A 20,221-nucleotide genomic window follows, 5' to 3' on the forward strand; every position below is an offset into this window, starting at 1 on the left:
TTTGGGGTCTGCTCTTTCTCCGGGTGGGGTGCAAAACAGAAATCTCTTTAATGCTGCCCCTGAAGGAGTACTGTGCTGTTGCACTCTTCCATGGCAATTCTTTAAGTCTCTCCATTGTGCATATGTGTATTTTAATTTTTTACTTCAATACACACATACAATATGACAGACTTCTAGTTGCTTTGGGAACTTTAATTTCCAATGTTCTTATTTACTTTTAAAATCAAACTGTTTCGTTAATGCCTATTTCTTCTGATAAACTTTCAAAATATGTATTTCATTCTCAGCCCACAGCTAGGACTGGTTAAAGCAATTTTCACAGCAGCTGTAGACAAATGCATGGTAAGTAAATTAGCTTTTATTATAATCACAGTGTCTTTTCTTTTCTATTGGATTTTTGCATGTTCTTGTGTGAATTCTCAAACTTAAGTGTATTAAAATGAGAGAGAGAGGATTTGAAAGGTGTCTGCAGGAACATTTGCTGCGAGGTGCCTCTGAGCTCCTGAGCTGCACACGAGAGCAGCAGAGCACAGGGTGTGCAGGGGGCCTGCAGAACAGGGCCACGAGGTGTTGAGCAGAGCTGTGGGACATACCTGACCCGGGAGCTCTGCCCAGGGCATGTGCCAGGACACCAGCATACCCTGGTGGTTCAGGCTGCTTGTGGCACTTGTGGTACACAGGGTCAGCATCAAGGTTTTCTTCCTGGGAGCCAGAGAAGCTGCAAACACTGTAGAAGAAATCTGAATGCCTGTTTTGTGTGTTTTATAGTGTGTTTAGAAAGCAGGGATTTGATGTGTTTGTAACATTGGCTGCATTTCTAGCCACTGTGTTGACCTAAATTGAAAAAACCGTGATAAAATGGATACTGTACATGGACCTGTTCATGTGTGCTGATTTGACTGAGGTACTAGAGGATGACCTGGCAGTGAATGAGTGCATGGTAGGGAATGTGAACTGGATGGTGAACTTATTTATTACATGCTGAAATGAGGGTGAGGGCATGGGGGAAGCTTTGTAACAGCTGAGCTGTGTGGTTTCACTCTCAGGTCAGGAGAACAGCAAATGAAGGCATACAGAAAGTTCTCCTGGATCATAGGGCAGCACCTTAGAGGAGCTGAGGATTGGAATTGCAGGAGGAGACTGCGGGCATGTTGTAGGACAGAACCAGACTGTGGATTGGCAGCTGGGAGAGGTGATTTGCAAAGATGGGGAGCCTGGTTCTGCCCTCATGAGGGACTGGCCAGGTGTGGCCCTGTGGTGGGGAAACAGCTGAGTGAGGGGCAGTTCAGCACAAAGTCTGTGTGGGCACCATCAGCATGCTGATACAAAAAAGATGTGGCACATGAGGTATTTCAGTGCCAGGGCATGTCTTGAAATTGTTTTACTCTGGCCAGCACTGGTGAGGCCTTGGCTGGAGAGGAATAATGTCCACTATTGAGCTGTGTCATTAAAGCTATAACATAATCAGAGATTTCCTGAAGGACAGCATTGGGAGAAATCGAAGTCTAGAAATGATGGCTTATAAGAATGATTTGGAGTCTTCAGTCAAGAGAGCATGAAGTAACATGTGATAAACCCCTCCAGATATTATACAGTTCTGCTGCAAGGAAGGGAAGGTCTGTTCTCCATCATAGTGGTTGGTAAAACCAGAAGCAGGTCTCAAAGAGGATTAAATTGGATTAAATTTCTCCTATTAGGAATAATTAAGTGCTGTAATAGCTGCCAGAGGAAATAGAGAGGTGTACTTCACAGGAAGCAAGCCAGGAGCAGATTAGCCAGACTTCTGTCAAGAATGCATTGTGGCCATTGCTGCTAGGGCAAGTGATGGAAAAAGGTGATCTCCCCAACTCCTCTCAGCCCCACTCGGAAATACCAGTTTTCAAAGACACTTGGAATTGGAACCAAACTACTTCTCTTATGTGTTTCTCAAGTCTGATTTGGATTAAATATTTTCTCAGTAGGTTTCTGGATAGAAGACTTTTACTTGTTGGAATTTAGCATTGGCATTCCATGCCCTCCTCTCCCCAACCCTCCAAAACAGAAAAAAAAAAACAACTTTTTAGTCTTGAAAAATTCCTAGCTTAGTAAGAGATATTGATTGTTCCCAGAATTAAGAAGGTGTAGATCAAAGAAATACACTTTGAGTGAGGATAGTTCTTGTAAGAGAAAGAGCAACAAGTAGGTTAAAAGAGAATTTGGAGATTGGTGTGTTTTGTGTGGGATCAGAGACATTCTTGCCAGAGTCCCATCTGTTCACTCTTTCTTCAGCTCTGTTTTCTTCTCACCTCTCTGTTGTGCTTGAACTCCAGAAGGAGACATTACTGTCTGACTGAAGTGCTGAAGTCGTGCTCGTTGTCTCTCCAAATGCAGGGATCACAAAGAAAACTGAGTTTTCACTTTCAGAAACTGAGAGGTTTCACTGGTGGTAAAATCACCAGGGATAATCTGATTCAGGAAAGCCTAAGAAACTGTCTTCAGCAAATGGGGAGCGAGTAAAGGAACGGTTATGCTGTTCTGGACACAGATAACAACCCCACTCCCCAGGGTTTTTGCAACTGACTGTGAAACTGTGTATTCAGGACTCGTGGCAAAATGTGTCTCTTAGTGTGTATTTTAATCACTCCTGTGATGTTCCTCCTTGAGTTAAACTGAAAAATTAGAGTTCCACCTCAACAGAACTTGGGGGAAAAGATGTGCCTCAAAACTGAAGAGCTGAATCCTCTGTTGCCAGCATGTAGCATACAGTGCATGGCACAGCTCTGTCGGAAGGAAACCCTGTGAGTGTCTTCAGAGGCCGAGTGACTGAGAGGTGGCACCTGGAGCAAGCTTCTAACACTGGAAAATCTGCATTTGCACCTTTCCCCAGCACCCCTGTGTGTGGCCCTGATGAATATTTCTGTGTGTTGGTTGTTGGTGGCTCACTGGAACAGTGGGAAAAAAATATTGCCTCTTGAGAGAGGCACTCCTAGTGGAAGAAGTTATTTCTCTTTTATCTTGAACTGGTTTGGATAAGGAATATTTTGCTCAGAATACATATCTGCCATTTCTGTGTGCTCTCTGTAGAAGTTTTAATAGGAGTTTCTCTCCTCCCCTGTCCTGAAGAAAGAGGATGAAAGTGATAGCAGTAATTGGGAGAGACAGTCACGTAGGATGGACAGCACAGGGGCTTTCATGTTTGAATTACAAAGGATTTGGGCTAGATGGAATCTTTTCCTCCTCATCAAGCCACTTAGAATGCTATATATCAAGTTTATTTCTGGGAGTATGGGTTAATGGATTTAATTACTCTCCTACTTTCAGTGTCATAAATCAAAACTGATCTAACTGGGTTTATGCCAATAGCACAGCAGAAGTAAAAGGAAATCAGGGGGCTAATCTGTTGATGTATTTCAACTGGGGCTTAATAAATTCACCACAATTGCCAAAATAACTTTTGAGTAATTTGCAAAACTAAATGTGTACCTCTAGGGCACTGAGTTGTTCCTTGGAACCTGGGCATCTCCTGGCTGGTGCATCTTTGAGAAACCTCAGTTCCTGCACTGTGCTCTCAGCCAGCTCCTGTTTTCTTCTGCAAGTGGCAATGGACTCAGTGTGCTACACTACTGGGGCAGAATTAGTGTGGAAGCAGTGTAGAGCTGGCACAGGCTACTTGCTTAAGGACAAATTCAAAAAGGATTAAAAAGTTCTCACTGTCAAATGTATTTGTAAAGAAAATTATTCAGTTGCTGGGGGATATCTGTAATTGCATATAAAGCAGTGGGGAGTGTCTATAATTGCTGTCTGTTCTATGTTCTTTCTCCTGAGAGCTCAGGTCCGTACAATTGCGAAAATTCAGCTTGAAATTCGCGAGCTGTTAATTGGCCTCAAGATTTATCTTCATCTCTCTGTAACAGTTTTGCCTAGGCTTTTAGAGAGCCAAGTTATTGGCAAAGTCAGTGGAGTTTTATTGGGAAAGATTTATTGGTTTTTTGTAATCCAGCTAATGAAATGAAGAAGATTCACAGTTTTGGCCTCATCAGTGTGACTAAACAGCAGAGCACAGTGTGCAGGAGAATCAGCGTGGAGGTACAGCCTGTGTGCAGCACAGCTACCTTGAGTTGCCTTTCCAAGCACAATTTGTAGGAAGTTCCCATCTCTGCTTCTCTTATCAGCACCACTCTTAACTGAAACTGTAGTAATCTGATAGCAGTCCTGGAGGACACCATGCTAGGGGCTTAAAAGAAGCTTTGGGGGAAGGGGCCTGCTTTCCTGGGCTCAGATTGCTAGGGCAAGCAGCAGCAGCTTCATTTGTCTTAATACTAACAGTGCCAAAATGTTGGAGCAGTTTGTGTAGGGCAGGTGAGGATTTTCTGTCAAGGGGACACCTTCTAGATGTGCCAGAGGGAGCAGTCAGCTGTGTCCTGAGGCTCAGGGTGCACCAGGTGACTTGACAGCAGCGTTGTGTGCTGCAGTAAAAGGAGAGGTTTTTGCCATCTTGGCCCACAACAGAAACAAGCTGGGGTTGTAGTGGCATTGCAGATGTGTCAGAAGCCAGCCCCGTAGGTACTGTGCTTGCCCCTGGCTCCCCGTGCAGCAGCAGCCCCGCTGTGCCCAGCTGTGCCCAGCTGTGCCGTGTCCCTGGGGCTGGAGCGGGCTCTGCCGCGCTGGCCGTGCCCACCAGGGCTTCAGGGCAGGTGCCAGCCCTGCCCTCACACACGGCTCAGCGATGGACTCCGGCTGTTTGCTCAAGGAGTTTCCTCCCACGATTGGCTGCCCACACATCTCTGGCATGGAAGTAGTTATAACAAGGCATTTTATTTCTGAAGCAGGTGATTTTCCTACAAGATTTCAGGGAGAACTAAACTGATCATTGTACAAAACTTGGGAGATACGTTTTCAGTTTTTCATATATGAAAAGAATGGAGTTACTTTAAATGTTGAAATCATCTTTACTGGAGCAAAGCCTACCAAAAGCTTTTATGGATAAATACTTTGCTAACTCCAGTCTATAATTTTCCTAGGGAAGCTGATCATACTTGACAAGGGAAATAGGATTCCACAGGAGGTTATATGAAATTATGAGATGCTGCAAATGGAAATATACTTTCTTAGGCAGAGGAGAGAGAACAACTTCTCCATAATTGAGTTAAAGATAAAATTTAATTTAAAGGGTCCAGCAAGCTCGTTTGAAGTTCAAAGAAACTGGTGCATAAATTTGGCCTGCCTGAAGTTACTGCATCTTTACACATATAGCTTGATCAAAAGAAAAGCAGAAATGGAGTAGTTCCAGAAATCCAGATTGATTAAGTCAATCTTTCTTACCCAGTGATGGAATTCAGAAAAATATCATTTGGTCTTCTCTAAAGTATTATCCTCGTGGATCAAAGGATTTCTCTTCCAGCCTTTCTATACTAATCGTACAGTGAAAAAAATGAACTTGTACAGCAAAAAGATTATACACTTCATGATCTATTCAAGTTAGCAGTTCACGGAGGCTGCTGTCCTGCACAGTAAGCTACAGAAATGCTAAGTCAGTAAAAATATTGCTTAATAGCTTACATTTACCTTTGTGACTGACTTGGAGAATGAAATAGTGAAATGTACCATGGTCTGTAAAAGTCTCCCCATTTCATATTATGATTTATTATTTTTTTTCTATGAAATGGAGGGCTATTATTTTGGAACCTCTGGAGGAGCAGGGCTCTGTAGCAGGAAGAGCCCAGGAGCAGCACAGTGTTCGTGGGCTGAGATCTGAGTACCCAAGAGTGCAGAGACTGTGAGTTCTTGGGTAGGTACACAGTACAGCTGGCAGGAATAGATGCTTTTAATTAGCTACTCTGAAAAATCCGCATAGAGGCAAATGCCCTGGTACTGTTCTTAGAATATATTGTTTCTGGAGTCCTTAATTCAAGGAATCCAGGCTTAAAAGTATAATTTAGGCCCCAGAGCGGGACAGGGCTGATGAAGATTGATGAGGACAGACAAAATCTTTGGGACTGTGACCTTTAACATGGCAAATTCTGTTCTGTGATCCTGATAATTTCACAGTGTTTAAAATCTAACAGAAGCCAATTTAAGGGAAGTAAGTACAAATGTTTTCCATGTATGTATTTCCATCTATGCCATATATACTGGAAGTGCAGACAAGGAAATCAGAAAATGTCCTACTTAATGAATGTTGATCTGCTAAACACAGAGTCATTTTGGAGCTTAACTGCCTGAGAGAGGTCTCTGCAGGCCTGCTGATGTGGCAGTGGGAAGCTAATTGCAGTGTTAGAACCTGCCCTGTTTCACACACATTGTGCCTCTCGACCGGGCTGGTATTCAGAGCACTGCAGTGCCTCGGAAATACCCTTTGACCGTAGTTAAAATACATATCAGGAAATACATTTAGATGAGGTAGTTTTAGTGTAATGAGTCATTTCTCCTCCTTTTCCAGCAGGGTATTGTGCAGTTCTAGAGGCCTGGAAGAACCTTGGAGGGAGCTGACTTTTATGGAATGTGGGAAGTGTCATAATTCATTTTAAGTACGTGTCCAATATTCCTACATGCCTAGTACCTTAAAATCCGGCCTCTCTCTGAGGTGGCACAACTCTTTATTCTGTTAGGCTGTTAAAAATAATACCAATCTGTTCAGTCACTGACAGCAGGTTTTTTATTGTGTGGTGATTTGGGATTATGAGAGTTATGGGGGAAGGTGACCTTGATGCAGGTTTAAGTGCAGCACTTCTTGACACAATGCAGCAGAGAACAGCACTAGTGTTAACTTAATAATGTTGTTAAATCCACTAGGGCTGAATTACTTGAAACAAATTAAACAAGGGACGTTCTTATTTCATAAACTGCATTTAATCTCATGCATGGCTGTGTTTATGATAGAGTCACAGCAATACAGTAAATTAAATGTGAGTAGAAGTCACACCGATATCTTCATAAGCAGATGTTTTGTATCTGAGCTAAAGTAGAAATAAGATAAATCTAAAGTCATTCAGGGCAAGAAGACTGAAGTCTTATGCATTTACTAAAAAAAGATAAATTTGTGATTTTTGAATAGTTAACATTTGTTCTTTTCTTCAGTCTGAGGCACACAGAAGGTTGGTCATTATGTCATGGAGTAAAATTACACTTACCAGAATTTGCAATGGAATTTTGCAAGGAAATAAGCAGAAGTGATGGTATAATCAACATCAAGGCTGCTGCTACTTATTCGGTATGGGTCTTGACATTTTAGGCCACTTGTAGGAGTACAGTTTTTCAGAGGTGGTAATTAGAACACCTGATGTATGTATACGTTGTAAATATATTAAATTGCTACCTGTCACTACATTTTTTTTACTGTCCTTACTGAAATTTCCCCTTAATCTTTTTCTCAGCAATTCTAGCTAACTACGGGAAGAGCTGGAAAACCTAAATAAGGGAAAAAAGGTTTGAGTTACGTTAGTATTAATACCCCCTCCCCCCCATTTTTTAGTGTAGATTCAAAAAAAAAAGGTAGATTCAAAGTTTATTTGGTGACTTCTTGTGGTGAATAAACTGTTTGGAAGGAAAAGTCATTTAGCTCTGCTCCTTAATAATCCTGGTGCAGAAATATACTCTTATAATACTGTAAAACTTTATGTACCCATTCACATGTGGGTGGAATTTGTAATTCAATAGTTTATCTAATGATTGCATTCCATTTCCTAGTGACAGTTTTCATTAAGACTCCATTTATTCAGAGAAAAGCGAATCTAATAAGAGTAGCCTTGAGTTAAGGGATTTATCACTTTTTTTAATATTTTCCATATTCTGAAATATGTATCATTTAGGCATAACAGAAAGGTTTGTGCTTCTTTAAATTGTGCCACATTTTTTCCAGTTGTTTAATGTGTATTACTTGGAGAATGTGCAGTAGGTATTTGAAAAATCACTTTTTTCAGATACTGAGGTAGGAGTGAAATGACTGTAAAAAAAGGGGAAGGGACAGTCAAAACTATAGTCACAAATTCATATGGACTTCCATAAGTTTACCTTCTGCATGGCGTTTTTAATTTTTTTTTTGTTGTTGTTTCAATGTTAAAAGGAAGGTTTACATGAGGGATGAATGGGGCTTTTCCAAGTTACTGGCTTAGACACACCATGGAAAATATTTGCTTTTATTACAAAGTTAGTGTTTAGCATAACTTTTTTGTTCTATGTCCCATCTACCACAGTAACTGTTCAATAAACTTTGAGGTAAAATCTAATCAGCCCATATAAAAGAAATTCTGAGATAGGAACCATCTGAATCCAGAAGTGACAGGCCCAGCAAACCTCAATTTTACTGCAATTTGTATTGCAGCAAAATGGAGAGAGTTGATTTGAGTCCCACAGGTTGGGAATAGCTGTTTTTGAGAGGCTCTGGTGGTGCAGGGTGTGTGTGCAGGGTGCTGTGGGAGGGGGGAAGCTGCGCCTCGCTCTGCCGCTGCTTTTGGGAGCTGCTTGCTCAGCAGAGGCTCTGCCCTCCCTCTGCTCTGCTGGGAATCCTCCTCTGCCAGGAGCCTGTGCTGGGCCTGCAGGGCTCGGGGCTCCCCGGCCTGGCCTCTGCTCGGTCCCTGCACACGGGGCTCGGTCCCTGCACACGGGGCTCGGTCCCTGCACACGGGGCTCGGTCCCTGCACACGGAGCTCGGTCCCTGCACACAGAGCTCAGTCCCTGCACACGGAGCTCGGTCCCTGCACACAGAATTGGTCCCTGCACACAGAGCTCGGTCCCTGCACACGGGGCTCGCTCCCTGCACACGGGGCTCGCTCCCTGCACGCAGAAATTGGTCCCTGCACGCGGAGCTCGGTCCCTGCACACAGAGCTCGGTCCCTGCACACAGAAATTGGTCCCTGCACACAGAGCTCGGTCCCTGCACACAGAAATTGGTCCCTGCACACAGAGCTCGGTCCCTGCACACAGAAATTGGTCCCTGCACACAGAGCTCAGTCCCTGCACACAGAACTCGGTCCCTGCACACAGAGCTCAGTCCCTGCACACAGAACTCGGTCCCTGCACACAGAACTCGGTCCCTGCACACAGAAATTGGTCCCTGCACACAGAAATTGGTCCCTGCACACGGGGCTCGGTCCCTGCACACAGAAATTGGTCCCTGCACACAGAAATTGGTCCCTGCACACAGAGCTCGGTCCCTGCGCACGGAGCTCGGGGCAGAGGCAGCTGCAGTGATTTCAGGGACACAGCACAGCTGCCTTGCTGCTGTAACAATGTTCCCAGGTCCATTTGATGGTTCCAGGAGCATCATTCTCCTGCCTCAAAACGTTTGGTTTTCCTCTCCTCTAATATAGCCCTCATTCGTGCCATACATTTCTTATAAAACTAGAGCTGCACACTCATGGCTGTGAATTTATGTTCTGAGTATGTGCACAGTGTTAAGGATTTTGCGTTTCTGTGTTTTAAAGGAGGCAAGAACCAACCCTGTTACGTCTAACACAAAAATAAAGCAACAACAAATTCTAGAAAAAAAAATCTTCAAATAATTAACCTAATGAGCTTTTAGGATAGAAACAGGACATGCCTTATGGGGAGAAAGTGAATTTGAAAGGCTCCAGCAATATGAGTTATCACTCATTCCTGGATAATACATCACACTAAAATCCTGTTTATTTAGGCTATTGCTGTTGGCAGTTAATCTCAAGCAAGGACATGCAGCATACTGAGAAAGGTGAAATGGCAAAGCAGAAGGGTTGTCCATACCTGCTCTCAGATCGGTAATAGCCTCAAACAGAGATCCAGAGGAGATTTCTCCTCTGCCCATTGTCACTGTTCATCCTGTCTCTGTTCATCTGAAATCCTGTTTGGCACTTGCAAAACATCTTGGTGGTGTAGTGTTTTTCTTAATCTCACAAATACATAAAAATTTACTTTGTATTGCTGTCACCAGAAGGGTTGGAAAACAAAATTTGTGCATTGTGTAAGAACAAGGTAATTCCTGACCTGAAGAGTTTTGTATTAGTTAATAGTATTTTAGAAGGTAAATATGGCTACCTGATTATCTCCTCTTTCTTTCTTTCTTTCTTTCTTACTTCTCCTGCCCTCCATTAGATAGATACCTGGATATTGTGGTTTCAGGAAATTTGAAGATTGATTTAATATTAGTAGAATTAGACTTGATTTTAATAATTTGCATCCAGATCCTAATATCTTACTTCTCGTGGGAGACATAATTTGTATTATAGTGCTTGGGATCTGCATGTGCGTTTATAATTCAAATGCCACCAAAATAAATGTATTTTTGGGTTGTGCCTGTTTGTAATTGTGATGCATGCAGAATCTGTTGGTTACGGAGGTCTCTCCCAGCAGTTGTGTACAAAGTAATTTGCTCATTACCCTTCCCTTCTTCTCACACCTCATCTTCTTTGAAAGTTGCTATTTATCATTTTATGGCACTGGTGAGTAAGTGCTGCTGAGTCAATGCTCGATCAGTTTCCAGCTGGGCCTGTGTGAGTAATTTACTGAGATGCCAAGCAATCCAATTAAATTTGCAGAGCATTATGACTTCACTATGACTGCAGCATGGTGCTGTCGTCACGGTGCCATCCCCAAAGACTCCGTGGCAGTGGCTGCTCTGGGGTCACCTGCTCAGGCTGGCAGTGATACCATGTGGCCACAGGGCAGTGCTCCCTCTGCATTTTCATTGCCTTCTGCAGCAGTACCACCAATGGCTTCCACTGACATCACCTGCAACTATTTTGACAAGAAATATTGCAGAGGAATTTTTTTGCTCAAGAGCATATGAAATATTTTCTTTTACTGAGGAGGCAATGTTTTACAAAGAAAATGACCAGTGAAATAATTATTTTTGGAAATTTCTACAGTGGTGGTAGATAGTCTGTGCATCTGTGTATTGATGTATATTTAATTTTTATTATTAAGAAAGTCTGAAATTGGTGTAACATGAAGGACAAAGCATTCCTTACTCTGTCAGATGAAACTTTTGCGAGTTGCAATTAGCTGGTTTTTATGCACCTGTGTTGATCTTATGACTCATTTAATGTGGTTGATTCAAATGTCAGATTTTACTGGAAGATTAATATGGCCTGGTTTTGTAGCCTCTCATACTTTGTAGTCATCACAGCTGCTGTGGAACAGGTTAAAGGACTGAAAATAGGAATGTTGCTTATATAAGATGGCCTGTAGTGGACAGAGTAGTTTGAATGTTTAGAGCTGTTTTTGTGGGGACATCTGAGTTTCAGGATGGTGCCTCTGAGAGAAAATGACCTCTTTCTTTCTACTCTTTAATCTTGTTCTAGGGTCTCCTTTGCTGTATAGCAGCTTGTGATATGGTACCAGATTAAATTGCTATTACTTCTATCTTTCTTTAGGCCAAAAGAGGGCTGATTATTGACTTCCCTCAGCTTCCAGTGTTCCAAGATTGCCAGAGCTACTGGGCAAAGCCCCCAGCCGGTGTTGCTGTTGTTAGAGGAGCCCTGGGGGCACACGGGGCACGCCTGGGTTAGCCAGAGCAGCCAGGCTGGGTTAGCCAGAGCAGCCAGGCTGGGTCAGCCAGAGCAGCCAGGCTGGGTCAGCCAGAGCAGCCAGCCTGGGTTAGCCAGAGCAGCCAGCCTAGGTTAGCCAGAGCAGCCAGGCTGGGTTAGCCAGAGCAGCCAGCCTGGGTTAGCCAGAGCAGCCAGGCTGGGTCAGCCAGAGCAGCCAGGCTGGGTTAGCCAGAGCAGCCAGCCTGGGTTAGCCAGAGCAGCCAGGCTGGGTCAGCCAGAGCAGCCAGGCTGGGTTAGCCAGAGCAGCCAGGCTGGGTCAGCCAGAGCAGCCAGGCTGGGTTAGCCAGAGCAGCCACTGTGTGCCGTGAAGCAGCTGCTGGGGAGCACCAGCAGGCTGCACTGCCTGGCCACACCTTGTCTCATCCTGTGCAGGGAGCGCTCCCAAGCAGTTTGAACCATTCCTGGAGGACATGCTCTGGTTCAGTTGGCTGCAGAAGGAATGTGGTTTGCTTCGAGACCCCTGCACAAATCCAGCCCAACAGTGCAAAGCTCCTGGAGCGCCTGGCTGAGTGCTCTGGGCCACGTGTGTGTTCAGATGGGGAGGGTGGAAATTCCCAACCATTGAAACTGTGGCTTTTGTCAGATGTACTAAAATAATTTTTCCTCAGCCGGTCCAGTAGTCCACAGCCACAGTTAATGGACAATGCCTCTCAGTAGGTGTAGGGTCAGCACAGATGAGAGGAGGTAAGGGACTATGTTGCTGGTAATAAACTCCATGATTCCTATGGCTCCTGGATTGCCTTTGTTTTTTTCAAATGCAAATACTTCAAGTGCCTTGAGCATTTACTATGATCTGTCTGAAAGCTACAACACCTTCTGTAAACAAGAGAGTATAAAAGTCAGTGAATTCAGGAAAGTCATCAGTTCCCCTGCTTTCACGTTTTATTATAACCCTGAAATTCTCTGGAGAAGTATTAAAGCATTACAGAGTAGGATATTTGGCATCCACATTGCCTCAAGAATATTTAAAGGCTAAGGCTTGTCATTCATCATCTCAAATCGCTAAGAATAAAACCAAATTTTATACTAGTATAACTTCTGGAGCAACAGTCAAGAAAGCACCTAGGGCAAATTTTCCCTTTAAGGAGTTTGGTAAATGAATGAAGTAGTGCCATAAAAACCTATTCTGACTCTTCTCATAATTGAGGATTCACTGTAGAAACCATAATGGTGACATTAAGCATTCTGTGTGCAAAGTGGCCTGTATGACACGTGTCAAAAGGTGCTGCCTCACTGGAGGATTGTTTTCTAGGCTCTGTAGTTAGCTCTGCTCCTTCTGCTATAGTAATCTTCATTTGTGTTTGAAGGGGACCTCTTAGGGACTAGAGAAAGGTCTTTGTTGTTGGTACTTGTTTGATTAAATCTGTGATGGCCAAAGAACTCTGCTTCTGGAATCCTAGGAGAGACACCCTAAACTAGCTCAGTAGGCATTTCTCGTGTGATCGAAGCTCAGTTTGGCACAGATCTGTCAGAGCTTGGAGCTTTCCCGGAAGGCAGAGCATGGAGCCAGAGATGCTGTTTGGGATGAACGTGAAGTTACTCAGGAGAACCTAGGGAAGTAGGTTAGCCTAAAATCCTGCGTGGTTGATCCAAGTGCAAGATACTGGCAGACATAGCCTGGGGGAAAACTGCTTTATCTGAGGAGAAAGACTTGTGGAATGTCACTTTGCTGAATCCAGCTTTTGATTCCCATACTAAGGGCTCTAGAACTACTTCCTACCAACTACCTACCTACACTGATAATTTCTAGGGGTTCCTTCAGCCTAGCAGTTGGAATGAGTTGGTATTCCTGAGATGTCCTCCTCATCTGCTGCCTGACTCCCCTGTGTTCCCTGCACACTGAAGGTGCAGCAGTTGCTGACAGAGGAGTCTGCATTCCTGCCATAGCCTCGGGCCTCTGTGCTGATACAGAGCCACACCAGAGCTCTCAGCAAGGCTTCCACCCAGCATGGGGCTTTGGGATAAACAGGACAGAAATCTGCGGGTTCCTCTCTTTTGCTCATTCTTGAAACTCATGTTTCTTTCCTTCCCTGTCTTTTGCTAATTTTGTTGTAGGACCTCATCTTCCTGCTTTAGAAATTCTTCAGTTTCTAATTACATTGTGATAGGGTCAATATAAAGACATTTAACTGGCTTCCAGTTTAAACTAACCTGCCTTTCTTTGGGATTTATTTACTGAGATATACCGAATTTTCTCCTTTGTTCTTAATTTTTGTATAATAAATCTCCAAGCTGTTAATGCCCTTTCATCCATCCTACTGATTGTCATAAAGGTTGTTCTCTCCATCAGAAATTCATTTTGAATCCCTTTCGCAAATACAGCTGAACAGCCTGATGTATTATCCAGGAGAAATTACTCATACCTCTCATAATAATGTTAACACATCTCTTTCTTTACTGAAAATCACTCAATTGATGTGTTTAGAATCAGGTTCACCTTTTTCCAAGCCATATTGCATTACTCCTTCCTATTTAGGTTGGAATTGATGAATACATTCATATTTTTCTTTCCCTGCTGTTATCTCTGGTGAATAAGCCCATTGTTTATGGGAAAAAAAATTGTTTCTAAATGCGTGACTGTATTATTTCCCATCAATTTTAATATTTTCCTTTCTACTGTACTCTTCTGTGACATCTCCCTCTTTCAGTTCAGTGCCCCTGTGTTGATGATACTGCATAACTTTGTGTATCATCAAATTTCATTAGTTTAAATTTACTTCTTTTGTTAAATTACTTTGCTCATTAACGATCTTACAATCTCACCAGGCCTTTACTTTTTTATTCAAACACTGAATTTTTGCTTATTTTTTAACTTTATCTTTAAAGTTTATCCACCATAGAATTCTCATTGCTAATTGCCATTTCTTCATCAAAACTAGCAGGTTTTTTTTTTTAGTTTCTTGGATTATCAAAATGGTGTGTGTTTGAGGGGAAGAAGTTTCAGAGGTGGAATGTAGAGTTGAAGAGTGAGTAGCAGTCCTTCAGAGGGATGAGGGTCAGAAAATCGGGTGTTAATTGTGGCACGTGACAAGGCAGCAGTGTTACCAGAGCGAGCTGATGACATGGTCAGTTTGATAGACTCAGGTGACATTTTAGAAGAAATTACAGATGCATATGCTATGAGTTTGGGGCAAGGGCAGTAATACAGCCCCTTGGAAAGGGAATCAGCTGACACACAGGGAATGTATTTTTCATACAAAACTGATTTCCATTTTCTTTGATTCAGGAGCCAGCATTGCATCTTTCAACTAACTGATGAAGTTTGGTGATGAATGGTGCTTTGACAATTGTACTTTGCTAAATCCTTCACCCTTAACTGATACCTCCTGTAGGAAATCAAACTGAAGATACATTATTTGTCCTAAAGTGGCAGAATTCAGGAATCACAGCTGCTACTTTTCTTGAAAAATGCAATGAATTTGTTGCTGCTGACTGACTGCTCTCTTGCCTTTGATGCTGTATTGTTAAACCAGGTCTAAGTGCTATAACTGTATTCAGTGTGAAAATGATGACTCTTTTAGACTCTAAGCATTTAAGCAATTAGAAGTAGTTGGATTATAACTATTAACATAGCATCAGGAAGTGATGCATCTTTTTATTCCTGAAGCTGCCTGCATCTGGAAGCTCATGCAGTCCTCAGTCAGATCACACCAAGTGGCCATGAGCTAAACCTGCTGCTTTTTGTCTTCTGCTCTTCCTATTCTTACACAAGTGGTGAGAAGCTTCCATATTGGAAGTCTGAGCTTATTCCACAGCATTTGTTACAAAAATGAGTGGATGAAGCTGTAAATCTGATTACATTTATTAAATAGAGCCCAGCGCAGTTTAGATGTGAATAGGATAGTAAGAATCTGCAAGAAAATTACAAATACTGTAATTTATCCTTTTAGAAGTTCACTTTAATTGAACTTCAGTGGGAACACAGACAAACTGTATAACATTTTGACATATCAAACCTATCATTCCTCTGTAACTATTGAGACATTAGTGAGAAATGTGTCATAAGGCTGAGCTTTTAACACACTGTCATGTGCTAAATGAATCCTGGCTGGCTTAGCCATTCCCTTGTTCCCCTGGTTTCTGGGTCCCCCACGAAAAGCGTGACTTCCAGCAGCTGGGGGAGAAGGCAATACACTAAGGATGCATGGAGGGGATGAGTAAAGTTAATTTTCAAATACTCCTGATGAGTTCCTTGGCCGTCAGCTACTTCCATTAGGCAGAAACCTGGTGAGTTCCAATTTGTGCCTCCAAAAAATGCTGAAAAGTGTCTGCTGATGCATTATTAAATCTGTAGGGCCAAATTTTCTGCCAGTGTAAAAATTCCACTGATGACATGTAGAGCATCCAAAGATTTGGCTCATTATTAGAGAGTTCATTAGGATTAATTCTTTGTATTGGCACTGTAATTTATTTGGGAGACTAAGACATCCAGTTGCAGTATTTTATTTTAAGAAAATGCTGGTAGATGCCTATTCAATCACAGAATTATTTTAAAATCACTGAAAACTAGTGATTGCTGTATGAGAGAAGCATTGGGTGAGAAAATAGGGGAGTGAGTGGTAAAATCCAGTCAGGAACTGGAATTAGGTGGTACTCACCAAGGCTTTCAGTGTTCCCTCATGTTCTCAGGCCATAAAGAAGACAGATCAGTGGGAATGTAAAGTAATAATGGACTACTGCCCTAATCCAGACAGCTTCCTAAACACCTGAAATAGAGCAGTGCTAAAAGTTGTGGCATGCTGGATAAAATGGATGACTTTGAAAATTATGCTAATTCTCCTTACAGTATAGCAAGTAAAGTGCTTTACCTGGTATTTTCTTTAGGCAGCAAAGACTTTCTGTCTTTTGAGCTTGTAGCATTTCTGCCTCACATTTTTTGCCTTCAGTGGGGTTATACTACAGTGGGGTTCTGCAGTGGTCAAGGAAAGAATAATTCTAAATGCAAGTAACTGTTTGGGAAGGAAAAAAAAGCCATTACAGAAACTGCATTTGTTTTTATCATCACTTAATCTTACAGTTGGCTGCAAGGACTTGCTTGGCTCTGATCATAGATGAATTACTGGAGAACTGGGTTGTGGAATTATCTGGTAGAGAGCAGCACCTCTTTATCTGTCTCCTGCTGTATTCATAAATCTAACACCTTTTAAACCTGTGACTGTCAGCAAGGCACTGATTGCTTTAACTGCAGGCAGACTGGGCTGAGACCAGTGGATTCTTCCCTGTAGTGAGTCTCCAAGTGTAAAGGTTGCTTCAGCTGTTGAAACATCCTCAATTTCAGGTGCACTTTGAGAGGGAGAAAAAGCAGTGTTGCTGGATGGTACTTTCTGGACTAAATGAAGAGGTTTAATCAGATTTAATGCTCCTGGCATGCACATCCTCCCGTTGACCCTATGATTTGCTGCCTGTGAAAGGTGCTAACCAAAGACTGGTAGCTCTACCAGGGCTGAAATAGTTTCCTGTAGTTTTCTTCCATTTTAACATTCCTAGGTCGGCAGCAGTCTTAAGAAACTTCATGGATAGTAAGAATTTATTAATGAATGGTGAAACATTTAAGATCCACTGGAGAAGCACTCCTGGAAAGCACATGCCACAACATCAGATGCTGGGGCTCCTGAGTGTTCCCAGAGGGGATGTGTGAGCGAGACCTGCCTGGCCTTGTTTATTAGTGTCAATGCTTGAGTTTCACAAAGAACATGGTTTATATCCACATTTGAACCAAAGCTGTACTTCTACTAGAGTTAGGCTTCAGTACTGAGGCTTTTAAACTCTCACTTCAAAGGTGGCATTATTGCCAATAAGCTGGTTTTGTGTTTAATGATTGATATGATATACTATGCTATACCTGAAATCCTGAAATTTAGCCATTAAACCTCAATTAACTGCTCAAAGAAAGCAGCAGTACAGGGGACTATTTTGGGTCAGTTATCAGGAACAGTGAACAATTTGCTTGAATTGACACATTTCCTTTTTAACACCATTGCCGGGGTTTACAAAGGGTCAGCAAACCTGGGGTTTTCTGAGTTTTGTCCAGTGCAGAGGGTACGAGATGCAGGAAGCCTGGCTCCTGTCACCTACCTCTGCCAATGGCTTGGTCATCTCTGGGGCTTCCCTTTCTGGGACTCAGGTCGATCATCTCTCGATTACAGATGTTAACACTGACCTTTGGACAGGGCTGTTTGATTTACTGATCACCTGGGGGTTGTTACCAGCCATTAGTTATTCATGCCCAACCACGTCTTTATAAAGCTGCTCTGGAGCTTAGTACTGACAGCAGGTTTGGGCTGATGTATTCTCATGCCCTGATGTATTCTCATGCTGATGTGGACAGCACAAGGGGAAGGGCCAGGAACAGAATGTGAACATTGCTGTGGAAGAGGCACAGCGGAAGGGCAGGACGTGCTGAGCTGCTTCTCCTGCTCTAGTAAAACAAAGAGCCAGCTGGAATGAGAACAACTGGGAAAATATCCCAAGTGCAGGTGTATCTAAGGTGTGATGTAGGAGAGTGGTGCTTGGAGCCAGGCTATCAGTGGCCAAGGGTAATGCCCCTTTGAGTTCTGCTCTTTGTCTTGCAGCACAGGGAGCACCCTGGGAGGGCAGGTTGTTTGGATCTCCAGCATGAGCTGTGGTAGGCTCATAAGACAAACACCAAAGTCTCTCTTCTGGCAAGACAAGCTGCATGGGAAGGAGTGCCTGGCAACTTAAGCCTCCCTCTAAAGCATTTTGAGGGCTTGCACTGGATACATACTGGCTACTGGTGAGCATAAAAGCTGGGTACTTTACCATTTCTTCAGCAACATTTAACTTTTCCTGATAGAAATAAAACTTATGCTTGCCTGTGACAGGTTGAGAATTAAGTGGTTCCTCACCTTTTTTGCAGTCTTTTTTGCAGATGGTTTAAAATATATTTGATTTTTCTCGCCTGTGGAAACAAACACAACTGAAGAAAAAAGCTTGCTAGGAATAAATTGGCACCTCTTTCTATGCAGTGGTAAGATGAATAGAAAGGTTTACTTAACCTTGTGCTCTTGAAAAGTGTTTTGAGCCTTTAACTTCTCCCTGATTCTATGTGTATCTACTTTCTTACATTACTTTTCTCATGTCACCCCTAAAATTGTCAAGTCAAAATCAACGTTAAATTGAAGAATTGCATCTGCTGAAGACGGAATTTCACGTCTTTTGTGCACAGTGAAAATATTTGTGAAAATTGCTTTCTCTGGCCTTAAACCATTTTTCATTTTTAGAGATTGTGTGAAAGTACTTAATCCAAATGAGATTTTCAGCTTCAGTTTTTCCAGAGTATTCTTCCCAACATTCATGGTGTGTAAAGTGGCCTAGCACACTTCTTAATGAGCCATGCATGGCAGTATTCATTTTTCTTTGGAAAAAGGAAATGCAAAGTGATGTTAAGAATCAAGTTATAAAATACATAGTAAGGATTGAGTTGCTTATGATTTCCATTACTCCAGTGCTGGGAAAACACCAGCTCAGTAGACATCTTGTTACTTTAAATGCAGCAGAGAAAAAAAAAAATCTGGGATGCCTTTTGCTTTGATTCTTATTTGAAGCTCTGGCAATTTTTCTGAAATGGTCAAAAGTCATGAACAGGACTGTCCAAAATCAGAGTATAAGGCTTGGAAACCGGAGATGAGGAATTTTAGAGTAATTAAATGTTTTTAAAAGTTATTTTTATTTTTCACCTCAATTTTGGAACCTTCAGTGTCTGCTCATTTCAAATTTTCAGTCTTTTCCTCACAGCCAAGAGAACAAGATTTGGATTATTTTTTAGGTAGTAACATATAATTCACTTTTCTCACTGTTGTGTGCTGGGAAAATATGCACACAACAAAATCTCAGGAGATGAGGGGCTTGTATCTCTTTTTACAAAGCTAACAGATATTGCTGAAAAATTTATAATAGTCCTGCTTGGGACAAGGTCAGTTTGGATACTCCTTAGTTATGGAAAGGAAATACATTGTGTTGGGTTTGGGCATCACTGTTAGGACGTGAACACCCTGGAGAAATAAGAGGCCTAGTTGATAGCACATGTGAGGAAGTTTAGAAAGAGTTGGACTTGCTAAGTCTAGAAGCAATAATAATGAAAAGTGAAGAAAACAGTTTTTCAGTTCATAAAATCCTGTTGAACTTGCTCAGTGCCTGCAGAAGATGATGTATCCTAGCTATTTAAATTGAACCCTTGAAGTCAAAGTGCCAGACTTAAAGTGTAAAACCAAAATCTGAGGCACTTTGCAGCCTTACGAGGTGAGGTAAGAAAAAACATTCTGGATTTTGTCGTTTCCTTTTTGGTATTCTGTTCTTGAGATGCATATGACCACATTTTGAGGTTGTGACAGACAAATATTTTTAACTAAAGGTCCTTGGTCTTTGGGCAAACCCTTGATGGTCTCGTGGATTCCAGAATAATGAGTGACAGTTTGGGCACACAGGGTGGGTGTCAGGATAGCTCAAAGATGCTGATGTAATCTTCTAAACTTCAGTGAACCTGCTGTCACTGCTCCATAGAATGTCACTCAATATTACTTCACTTACACAAGATGAAACCCAAAGGGCTCAAGCATTGTACTGTGGCTGTGACAGAATTAACAGAGGGAAGCTGCTTCCTGCAAAGACTAACAGATACAGACCATCAAAAGATGAAGCTATGAAAGAAATTTCAGTGGAGTTTTGACTACAGATATCTCAGGTGTTCCTTTAGTTGTTTCTTA

General features: G+C 42.3%; 2 protein-coding genes and 1 long non-coding RNA gene across 12 annotated transcripts in view; 1 reads left to right on the forward strand and 2 right to left on the reverse strand.

The window, feature by feature from the left end:
- Positions 1-20,221, forward strand: part of CTNNA3 (catenin alpha 3) — a 430,920-nt gene that overhangs the window by 128,017 nt on the left and 282,682 nt on the right. The window lies entirely within an intron of this gene.
- The window catches only part of LRRTM3 (leucine rich repeat transmembrane neuronal 3), an 81,387-nt gene that overhangs the window by 19,712 nt on the left and 41,454 nt on the right, over positions 1-20,221 (reverse strand). The gene's annotated exons all lie outside the window — the stretch shown is intronic.
- On the reverse strand, positions 9,669-10,410 carry LOC128791213 (uncharacterized). The gene is made up of 3 exons (XR_008432004.1): positions 10,330-10,410; positions 9,988-10,052; positions 9,669-9,873 (listed from the first exon to the last, which is right to left on the reverse strand). It is a non-coding gene; the product is annotated as an uncharacterized LOC128791213 (long non-coding RNA).

This window comes from Vidua chalybeata, chromosome 8 (assembly GCF_026979565.1).
Source record: "Vidua chalybeata isolate OUT-0048 chromosome 8, bVidCha1 merged haplotype, whole genome shotgun sequence".
NCBI classification, from domain to species: Eukaryota; Metazoa; Chordata; class Aves; order Passeriformes; family Viduidae; genus Vidua; species Vidua chalybeata.